At 38.0% G+C, this 10831-nt stretch overlaps 1 non-coding gene across 1 annotated transcript; it reads right to left on the minus strand.

Moving 5' to 3' along the window:
- Window positions 1-9437: 9437 nt before the first annotated feature.
- On the minus strand, window positions 9438-9545 carry LOC112713200 (small nucleolar RNA R71). Its single transcript, XR_003158175.1, has one exon. It is a non-coding gene; the product is annotated as a small nucleolar RNA R71 (small nucleolar RNA).
- Between the last annotated feature and the right edge of the window lie 1286 nt (window positions 9546-10831).

The raw sequence follows: 10831 nt of genomic DNA on the forward strand, positions 1-10831 counted from the left end.
CACTATATACATCCAACCCCCAACCTAATCCAATGTGAGAAAGCATTTCTAGAATGGTTTCCTCATCCCTTTTCCAAGGCTCAAAGGAAACCCAAGTAAGAATAATTTCTCTTCCGAGACAATTGCTCACTTGAATGAAAAACGAAATCTTTCTAGCAAATCAAGAGAATGGAAGAGAGAAAGAACAATAAAAAAATTTAATCCATTGAAAAACAATAGAGCTCTCTTTCCCAATGGAAAGAGTTAGAAATTCATAACTAAAATATTTACAATGTAAGAAAGAAAGGAAAGAGAAGAAAAGCGTGAGTGAGGGAGTCCGAAAACCCCTCCTCTATGGTGTTCTCCTAGAATTCAGCCCCCCTCTAATTCTATAAAGCTAAGGCCTTTATATAGGCTTTTCTAAATTACAAATTGAAATGAAATTGAAAGCAAATTACAATTAAATTAAATTTCCTTATCTAGATGCTTCTTGTGCCTTGATTGGTTGACAATTGTGTGCTTGCTTGCTTGAGAGGTGAATGCATGCTTCAAGGGTGTATTGGCATTCATTGGGGCCATTTTTGGTGTCACAAACATTGAGAAATGCTCCCAGGCCTGCTTTAATGTTTAACCCAAAGTTGTATCCAAAGTTGGACCGAACATTGGACCCAACGTTTGACCCCAGACGTTAGTACACCGCATTGGTAACAACATCCAATTCTGAAGCTTAAACTTGTTGTCCATCCCATACTATTATATATTGTTGGAAAGTCCTAAATGTCTACTTTCCAATGTTGAAAGCACATAATTTGGAGCTCTACAGCTCGAGTTATACTCGATCGAAGGTGCAGAGGTCAGCTGGCCTTACTACAGGTTAAAATGTTCATCTTTGCACTTTTCAGGGAAGTTTTCTCCCTCAATCTTAGATTCCACCATGTAGTGTCATATATGCTTTGAAATCACTGAATGTCTACTTTCCAATCATTTAGAATAACTTCATTTGGAGCTCTGAAGCTCAAGTTATTCTAGTTTGAAGAAGGCCCCGTCAGGCTGTCAGGAGCATAGTTGGAGGTATAGTTGGACTCCAACTATGACTCCAACTATGGCACCTTGAAAACCATCGAGCACGTTGCTAGCAACGTTGGAGCACCAACTTTGGCTCCAACTATGAACTTTCCCATGGCCAACGTTTGAGGTAACGTTTGAGAACCAACTTTGGCTCAAACGTTGCCTTCCCTTCCTTTCCTTTTGTCGAGCACGTTGGAGTGGCAACGTTGGTTCACCAACGTTCCCTCTAACGTTGGTGCTTCAATATTTTGCTTTCCTTTGCCTTGAAGCTCCTTGTTTTGTGTTTTTTACTTCCTTTTTCCATAAAATTTTGCAAAATAGATAAACTCAAAGAGTTGAAAGTAATTTATGATTAAAGAAATAAAAATACTCAATAATTAAGCATGATTAGTGAAAATTAAAGGTGTAGAAGCATAGAAAAACAAGCCATGATGCCCTAGCATCACATCCCCCTTGATTATTGTTGAAGCCTTGCTGAGGCTTCTGTTGATCCTTCCAAGAATGGTTAGGATAATTTCTCTATGAGGAGTTGTAGGTGTTTCCATAAGGTTCTTGGCAGTGGTGGAAATTTTCAGATTAAGAATTATTAAGGAAAACAGCGTTGCACGTATAGCTCTTAACCATCTAAAATCTGCCTCACCAATTTAAAAGGGGTTGTCACAATTTTTAGAAATAAAAATACTGGGAGTATAAGTCCCAGGTCATCTCCCAATGAGTTGAAGAAAGATGTGCTATTTTATTAACCAGAGGTTTTCCAAAATGTTTTTGAGTTTGGTAAATAGGAAATTAAATCAGAGAATTTATGTAATTCAAATAAAAACCTTGACCGGGAGAAGATTAATCAGACGTTCTATCCTTGTTAGAATTTTCTCAAGATCAATTAATAATTAGTAGTTGTTTCTACTTAGTTCACCCTCACTAATTTAGGGAAAAGTCAACTAGTTAGGAGTCAACTTCTATTCACAGGTCCTAGTCCTCTCCCTTGGGAAGGATTAGAGTTGGTGACTAACCAGCCAACCAACAACGAACCAATTACAATTGAGCTCTTGAGTATCCCAAATCAAGGTTCTCTTTTTAATCCGCTCCCAATCAATTTACGGAACTACTCCATTATCATAAATATAGACTTCACAAAATTAAGGAGAGAATAAAAAGAAGACATGATAAATAATAATCAAAAGATCAATTAAAAATAAAATAGTTCTTGCATTAATAAATCTCAATAAGTCATAAAAGCTTCCCAATTGTAACTCTGAATAAGGATTAAAAATATAAAGGAGTAAATAAGGTAAAGAAAATGAACTAGCATAATCAGTTCCAGAGGTAGGCTCTTCCCAGTAACTAAAGCAAAACAATCAAATTCAAAACTATGAGTGTAAAAGAAAAACCTAGAGGAAGAGGTAGAATTCTCTATCTAGATTCAAAAACTAAAACTAAAATTATGTAGAATGAGAGTTGTCTCTAGTCTCTGCATGTTCCCTGGCTCTAATATGCGTTTCAGGGCCAAAAACTGGGTTAAAATGCGGCCCAAAATCCATGCCAGCGATTTCTGTAAATTCTGTAGATCGCGCAAGTCACGCGACCGCGTTGTCCACGCGTTCGCGTCATCCAGCGTTTTTCGTTGCCACGTGTACGCGTCGTCCACACATTTGCATCACTCGTGCAGATTCCAATCCGCGCGCTCACGTCAGGCACGTGTTCGCGTCGCTGTGACTTTCTCCATTTCGCGCGGACACGTGAGTCATGCGTCTGCGTCGCTTCTCGCTGGTCATCTCCTCAATTTCTTGTGTTCCTTCCATTTTTGCAAGCTTCCTCTCCATTCTCTAAGCCATTTCTGCCCTATGAAGCCTGAAACACTTAACACACAAATCATGGCATCGAATGGTATAAAGGAGAATAAAAATATACAATTAAAAGATCTTTAGGAAGCAAGTTTTCAATCATAGAACAATTTTGGGAAGGACTTGTAACATCATGCTAATCATATGAATAAGTGGGTGAAAGACTTGATAAAACCACTCAATTAAATACAATATAAATCATAAAATAATGGTTTATCAACCTCCCACACTTAAACATTAGCATGTCCTCATGCTTAGTTGAAGGAGATAAATATGAATGAATAGGGACATGTAAGACTCATGCAATGCAATGCAACCTATATATATGAATGCAACTATATGATTTTGTCTATTCGGTTAAAGGCAAATAAGTTCTCTTAAGATAAACATAGATTAAATCTCACTAATTCAATTCATACAGTAAAAGCAAGTGAATTTGTAAGAAGACAGCTCGTGAAAGCAGGGAACATAGAATCAAGCATTGAACCATCACTGATGGTGTATGTGCACTCTAATCTCTTTAGTGTATAGGGTAATCACTCTATCCTTCTCTAATGATGCTTTCTAAACTTTGTTCTTCACCTAACCAATCAACAATATTTAAGGTACCAATGCAAGCATCATGAGGTCTTTTCAAGGTTGTAATGGGGCTAAGGTAAAGGTAAGGGTGTACATATGGCTAAGTGAGCTTATAAATTGAATCTTTAATTAACCTAAGCTTTCACCTAACATACATATACTCTATATATCTCCTAATTTCATACCTAGCTACCCAAAATTTCCCCCTTTACATTACATACTCATGCTTTAACCTTTCTTTTACTTGCATCACATATGCATTGATCTTTTATTGACTTGGCATTGAGGTAATTTTGTCCCCTTATTATTATTATTATTATTATTATTATTATTATTATTATTATTATTATTATTATTATTATTATTATTATTATTATTTTTATAGAGACATAAAAACTAAAATAACATATCAATGCATATGGAATTTTTGATATTCTGTTTTATATGAGTAGGTACCCAAATTTTCCAATATTTAAATTTAGAAACATGATACATTCTCTTATTAACCCATGTTCCCACAGTTTTCCCCATACTTAATCAACACACAATCTCTATCTTAAGCTAACCAAAGATTCAATTTGGGGTGTTTAATTGTTTTTCTGCTTGAGGCTAGTGATGTGGTAAAACATAGAACAAAGGGATAAAAAGGCTCAAAGTGGTAAACAAAGGTGATTTAAAGGGTAGGCTTATTTGGGATAAGTGAGCTAAACAAGTAATGGCCTCAATCATATGCATGCAAATAACACATTAAACATTGGACATATAGGATAAAACAAAATACAAATTACAATCATAGAGAAGTAAACACACAAGAATAAAATATTTATGGTTAAATAATGTAACCATGTAATTAGGCTCAGTTTCACAGGTTGTGTGTTCTTTAGCTCAAAAACCATGTTCCAATTTACAATCTTTAAACAAGTTTAACATTTAAATTTTGGTTTAAATTAGTGAAATTTTTCAAAAATAGGGTCTTAAAAGAAACTTATTATATCTCAACTAAATAGAACATGCATGCAAATAATCCTATTTCTAAACAATCTATCCTAAAGAAAAACTGACTAAATATCCTACTTTATTGATGTTAGGGAAGAGAAATTACCTACGGAAATCAGGTACTGACCGACCTCCCCACACTTAAGGCTTTGCACCATCCTCGGTGCCATCTGTTAGGAACAAAGGTGGGCTGGTAGCAGTATCCCCACAGTCGGGACCGTCATGGCTCTCTGTGCTGGTAAATGAAGTGGAGTCCGGAATGTTTGGGTCTTTGTCAAGTTTGTGGTTTCTTGTGAGTATCTCCTTGAGGTATTTGAATCGGCGCTAGTTGCGACGCTCTCGTAGCTTTGCTTTCTGTTCTTGCCGGTCCAACCTCTCCAGTATTTGATGGAGCAGCTGACTTGTTGAAGTTGCTTATGGTGTGGAAGGAGGAATGTCTGCAGCTTGTTTTGCAGGCTGGCTGGTAGTGGCTGTCGGTGGTCTGATATATTTCCCGTTAGAGACATACTGATCATCCCGTGGAAGCATGGCTTTGGTGTCCCCAACTCTGTAGGAGACTCCGGCTGCTACGACAAGATCCAAAACCAAGGCGGGAAAAGGTAAGTTGCCCGCAATTTATACATGCCCCATAGCACTCCGAATGTGTCTTGGTAAGTTTAAAGGCTGGTCTGTAAGGATGCACCATAGTAGAACGGCCATGTCTGCAGTAAAAGAGGACTCATGAGTGCTCGGAAAGACGTGATGGGATATAATCTGTGCCCATACGTGAGCCTCTAAGGTCAGTGCGGAAGCCGATATTCCCTTAGGTCGGGAACGATGGTATCCATAAATCCATCTACTGCCAGGTTGTGTGATAACTCTGAGAACAGCGTCTCGGTCAAATTGGTATGTCTGGTGCTTGAGTGCGGCTTCTTGAAATGCGTCCCGTCCTTCTGGAGCTGGGAGAAGATCTAAAGCTCGTTGAATGGCTGATTCTGTAATGGGGACTTGCTTCTGACGGACATAGACAAACTGCAGGGTTGGCAAGTGGAAATTGGAGTAGAATTCAACTACTCATGAAAGATTAACCTGCCATGGCTGTCTCTGTAGGAATCCCTAGTGGCATTGTGCAATACAGGGCTCAACAAATTCAGCAATTTCGGGTGGGAGGATGAGAAGGTATTCATTATTATAATTCCTTTCTGCCAGAATGGGGAACATCTGCTCACAGTAGTGGTTAGAAAATTGTGCAGTGTCCTTTGCTGGGAAAGCTTTCTCTTTTTCATCGACCTTTATAATTGATAAGCGGATAATTTATACACTTTTTGGCATTGTTTTTAGTATGTTTTTAGTATATTTTAGTTAGTTTTTATTATATTTTTATTAGTTTTTATTTAAAATTCACTTTTCTGGACTTTACTATGAGTTTGTGTGTTTTCCTGTGATTTCAGGTATTTTCTGGCTGAAATTGAGGGACCTGAGCAAAAATCTGATTCAGATGCTGAAAAAGGACTGCAGATGCTGTTGGATTCTGACCTCCCTGCACTCGAAGTGGATTTTCTAGAGCTATAGAAGACCAAGTGGTGCGCTCTCAATTGCGTTGGAAAGTAGACTTCCTGGGCTTTCCAGCAATATATAATAGTTCATACTTTGCCTGAGATTTGATGGCCCAAACCGGCGTTCCAAATCAGCTCAAGACTGCCCGGCGTTTAACGCCGGAACTGGCACAGAAGTGGGAGTTAAACGCCCAAACTGGCACAAAAGCTGGCGTTTAACTCCAAGAAAAGTCTCCACACGAAAATGCTTCAATGCTCAGCCCAAGCACATACCAAGTGGGCGCGGAAGTGGATTTATACGTTATTTACTTATTTCTGTAAACCCTAGGCTACTAGTTCTCGATAAATAGGACCTTTTACTATTGTATTTTCATCTGGGTAGCTATCTTTGAGTAGTCTTATGCTATCTTAGATCATGGGGCTGGCCTCACGGCCATGCCTAGACCTTGTTCTTATGTATTTTCAACGGTGGAGTTTCTACACACCATAGATTAAGGTGTGGAGCTCTGCTGTACCTCGAGTATTAATGCAATTACTATTGTTCTTCTATTCAATTCAGCTTATTCTTGTTCCAAGATATTCATTCGAACTCAAGAACTTGATGAATGTGATGATTATGTGACGCTCATCATCATTCTCACTTATGAACGCGTGCCTGACAACCACTTCCGTTCTACATGCAAACAAGGCTTGAATGTGTATCTCTTGGATTCCTTAATCAGAATCTTCGTGGTATAAGCTAGAATTGATGGTGGCATTCTTGAGAATCCGGAAGGTCTAAACCTTGTCTGTGGTATTCTGAGTAGGATTCAAGGATTGAATGACTGTGACGAGCTTCAAACTCGCGATTGTGGGGCATTAGTGACAGACGCAAAAGAATCACTGGATTCTATTCCGACATGATCGAGAATCGACAGATGAATAGCCGTGCTGTGACAGAGTGCGTTGAACATTTTCACTGAGAGGACGGGACTGTAGCCATTGACAATGGTGATGCCCAACATACAGCTTTCCATGGAAAGGAGTAAGAAGGATTGGATGAAGACAGTAGGAAAGCAGAGAGACGGAAGGGACAAAGCATCTCCATATGCTTATCTGAAATTCTCACCAATGAATTACATAAGTATCTCTATCTTTATTTTATGTTTTATTCATCTTTTAATTATCAATCCTCCATAACCATTTGAATCCGCCTGACTGAGATTTACAAGATGACCATAGCTTGCTTCATGCCAACAATCTCCATGGGATCGACCCTTACTCGCGTAAGGTTTATTACTTGGACGACCCAGTGCACTTGCTGGTTAGTTGTGCGAAGTTGTGATAAAGAGTTGAAATTGCAATTGAGCGTACCATGTTGATGGCGCCATTGATGATCACAATTTCATGCACCAAGTTTTTGGCGCCGTTGTCGGGGATTGTTTGAGTTTGGACAACTGACGGTTCATCTTGTTGCTTAGATTAGGTTATTTTGTTTTATTTTGTTCTTCAGAGTTCTTAAGAATGAATTATAGAGTTTCAGATGATGTTTTCATCATCACCAAAGCTGATTGATTTTCATCAATTTAGCTCTTTTATGTAATGTCCTGCTGAAACTTGGCTAGCCATGTCTAATCTTTTTAGACTAAAGCTTTAGACTAACATTGCATGATTCCTGGAAATTCTTATTAAGAATTTTGATATCCTTATTTTCTTTTTCACTCAATTTTTAAAAAAATCCAAAAAAATTATAAAATCTTAAAATCAAAAATATTTTATGTTTCTTGTTTGAGTCTAGTGTCTAATTTTAAGTTTGGTGTCAATTGCATGTTTCTATTCTTCTTGCATTTTTCGAATTCATTCATGTGTCTTCATTGATCTTCAAGATGTTCTTGATGATTTCCTTGCTCTGATCTTTAAATTCTCTTGTTTTGTGTGTTTTGTTATTTCTCATATGCATTTTCAATTTGTTAGTGTCAATAGTATACAAACTTCTAAGTTTGGTGTCTTACATGCATTGTTTATTTGATTTTAGTTGCATTTTGATTATTCTTCATCATTAAAAATTCAAAAAAAATTTTAATTTGTGTCTTTTCAAGTCAATAATACAGAGAATTGAAGATTCAGAACATACAGCAGAGGAATTACACAGAAAAAGCTGGGCGTTCAAAACACCCAGTGAGGAAGGAAAACTGGTGTTTAAACGCCAGCCAGGGTACCTGGCTGGGCGTTTAACGCCCAAAAGGGTAGCATTTTGGGCGTTAAACGCCAGAATGTATACCATTCTGGGCGTTTAATGCCAGGATGGCACAAGAGGGAAGATTTTGTTTTTAATTCAAATTTTTTCAAGTTTCCATAATTTTTCAAAATCAAATCTTTTTCAAATCATATCTTTTCAATCATATATTTTCAAAATCAATTTCTTTCCATTTTTCAAAAATACTTGCTAACAATTAATGATTTGATTCAACATTTCAAGTATGTTGCCTTTTCTGTTGAGAAAGGTTTAATGTTTGAATCATATCTTTTAAATTTCTTGTTAGCCAAGTCATTAATTTTAAAAATCAAATCTTTTTCAAAATAGTTTTCAATCATATCTTTTTGATTTCTAATTTCAAAATCTTTTTCAAAAATCACTTTATTTCTTTCCCAACTTTAATTTTCGAAAATTATTCTTCAATTTTTCAAAAATTTTTCAAAATCTTTTACCTTATTTTTGAAAATTCTTCCCCTCTTCTCACATCCTTCTATTTAAGGACTAACACTCCTCCTCAATACACAATTCGAACTCTATCCCTCTTGATAAGTTCGAATTCTTCTACCTTCTCCTTCTATTCTTCTTTTCCTCTGACATCTCAAGGAATCTCTATACTGTGACATAGAGGATTCCATATTTTCTTGTTCTCTTCTCTTTCATATGAGCAGGAGCAAAGACAAAAGCATTCTTGTTGAGGTTGACCCTGAACCTGAAAGGACCTTGAAGCGAAAGCTAAGAGAAGCTAAAGTACTACTCTCTGTAGAGGACCTAACAGAAATCTTCAAACTAGAAGAAGATATGGCAGTCGAAAACAACAACAATGCCAACAATACAAGGAAGGTGCTGGGTGACTTTACTGCACCTACTCCTAACTTTTATGGGAGAAGCATCTCTATCCCTGCCATTGGAGCAAAAAACTTTGAGCTTAAGCCTCAATTAGTTTCTCTAATGCAACAGAATTGCAAGTTCCATGGACTTCCATTGGAAGATCCTCATCAGTTTTTAGCTGAATTCTTGCAAATCTGTGACACTGTTAAGACCAATGGGGTTGATCCTGAGGTCTACAGACTTATGCTATTCCCTTTTGCTGTAAGAGACAGAGCTAGGATATGGTTGGACTCACAACCTAAAGAAAGCCTGAACTCTTGGGAAAAGCTAGTCAATGCCTTCTTGGCAAAGTTCTTTCCACCTCAAAAATTGAGTAAGCTTAGAGTGGAAGTCCAAACCTTCAGACAGAAGGAAGGTGAATCCCTCTATGAAGCTTGGGAAAGATACAAACAATTGATCAGAAAGTGTCCTTCTGACATGCTTTCTGAATGGAGCATCATAGGTATCTTCTATGATGGTCTGTCTAAACTGTCCAAGATGTCATTGGACAGCTCTGCTGGAGGATCTCTTCATCTGAAGAAGACGTCTGCAGAAGCTCAAGAACTCATTGAAATGGTTGCAAATAACCAATTCATGTACACTTCTGAAAGGAATCCTGTGAACAATGGGACAAATCAGAAGAAAGGAGTTCTTGAGATTGATACTCTGAATGCCATATTGGCTCAGAACAAAATATTGACTCAGCAAGTCAATATGATTTCTCAAAGTCTGTCTGGAATGCAAGCTGCACCAAGCAGTACTAAGGACGCTTCATCTGAAGAAGAAGCTTATGATCCTGAGAATCCATCAATGGAAGGGGTGAATTACATGGGAAAACCCTATGGAAACCCCTATAATCCTTCATGGAGAAATCATCCAAATCTCTCATGGAAGGATCAACAGAGACCTCAACAAGGTTTCAACAACAATAATGGTGGAAGAAACAGGTTTAGCAATGGCAAACCCTTTCCATCATCTTCTCAGCAACAGACAGAGAATTCTAAGCAGAGCCACTTTGACTTAGCAACCATGGTCCCTGATCTAATCAAAACCACTCAAAGTTTCGTGACTAAAACAAGGTCTTCCATTAGAAACTTGGAGGCACGAGTGGGTCAGCTGAGTAAGAAAGTTACTAAACTTCCTCCTAGTACACTTCCAACTAATACAGAAGAGAATCCAAGAGGAGAGTGTAAGGCCATCAACATGGCCAAATTTGGAGAGGAGGAAGAGGCAGTGATCGCCACTGAGGAGGACCTCAATGGACGTCCACTGGCCTCCAATGAGTTCCCTAATGAGGAACCATGGGAATCTGAGGCTCACACTGAGACCATAGAGATTCCATTGGATTTAATTCTGCCATTCATGAGCTCTGATGAGTATTCTTCCTCTGAAGAGGACGAAGATGTCACTGAAGAGTAAGTTGCTAAGTACCTTGGAGCAATCATGAAGCTAAATGACAAGTTATTTGGCAATGAGACTTGGGAGGATGAACCCCCTTTGCTCACCAAAGAACTGGATAACTTGACTAGGCAGAGATTACCTCAAAAGAGACAGGACCCTGGGAAGTTCTCAATATCCTGTACATTAGGCACTATGACCTTCGAGAAGGCTCTGTGTGACCTAGGGTCAAGCATAAACCTCATGCCTCTCTCTGTAATGGAGAAGCTAGTGATCTTTGAGGTACAAGCTGCAAGAATCTCACTAGAGATGGCATACAATTCAAGAAAACA

This window comes from Arachis hypogaea, chromosome 9 (assembly GCF_003086295.3).
Source record: "Arachis hypogaea cultivar Tifrunner chromosome 9, arahy.Tifrunner.gnm2.J5K5, whole genome shotgun sequence".
Lineage (NCBI taxonomy): Eukaryota > Viridiplantae > Streptophyta > Magnoliopsida > Fabales > Fabaceae > Arachis > Arachis hypogaea.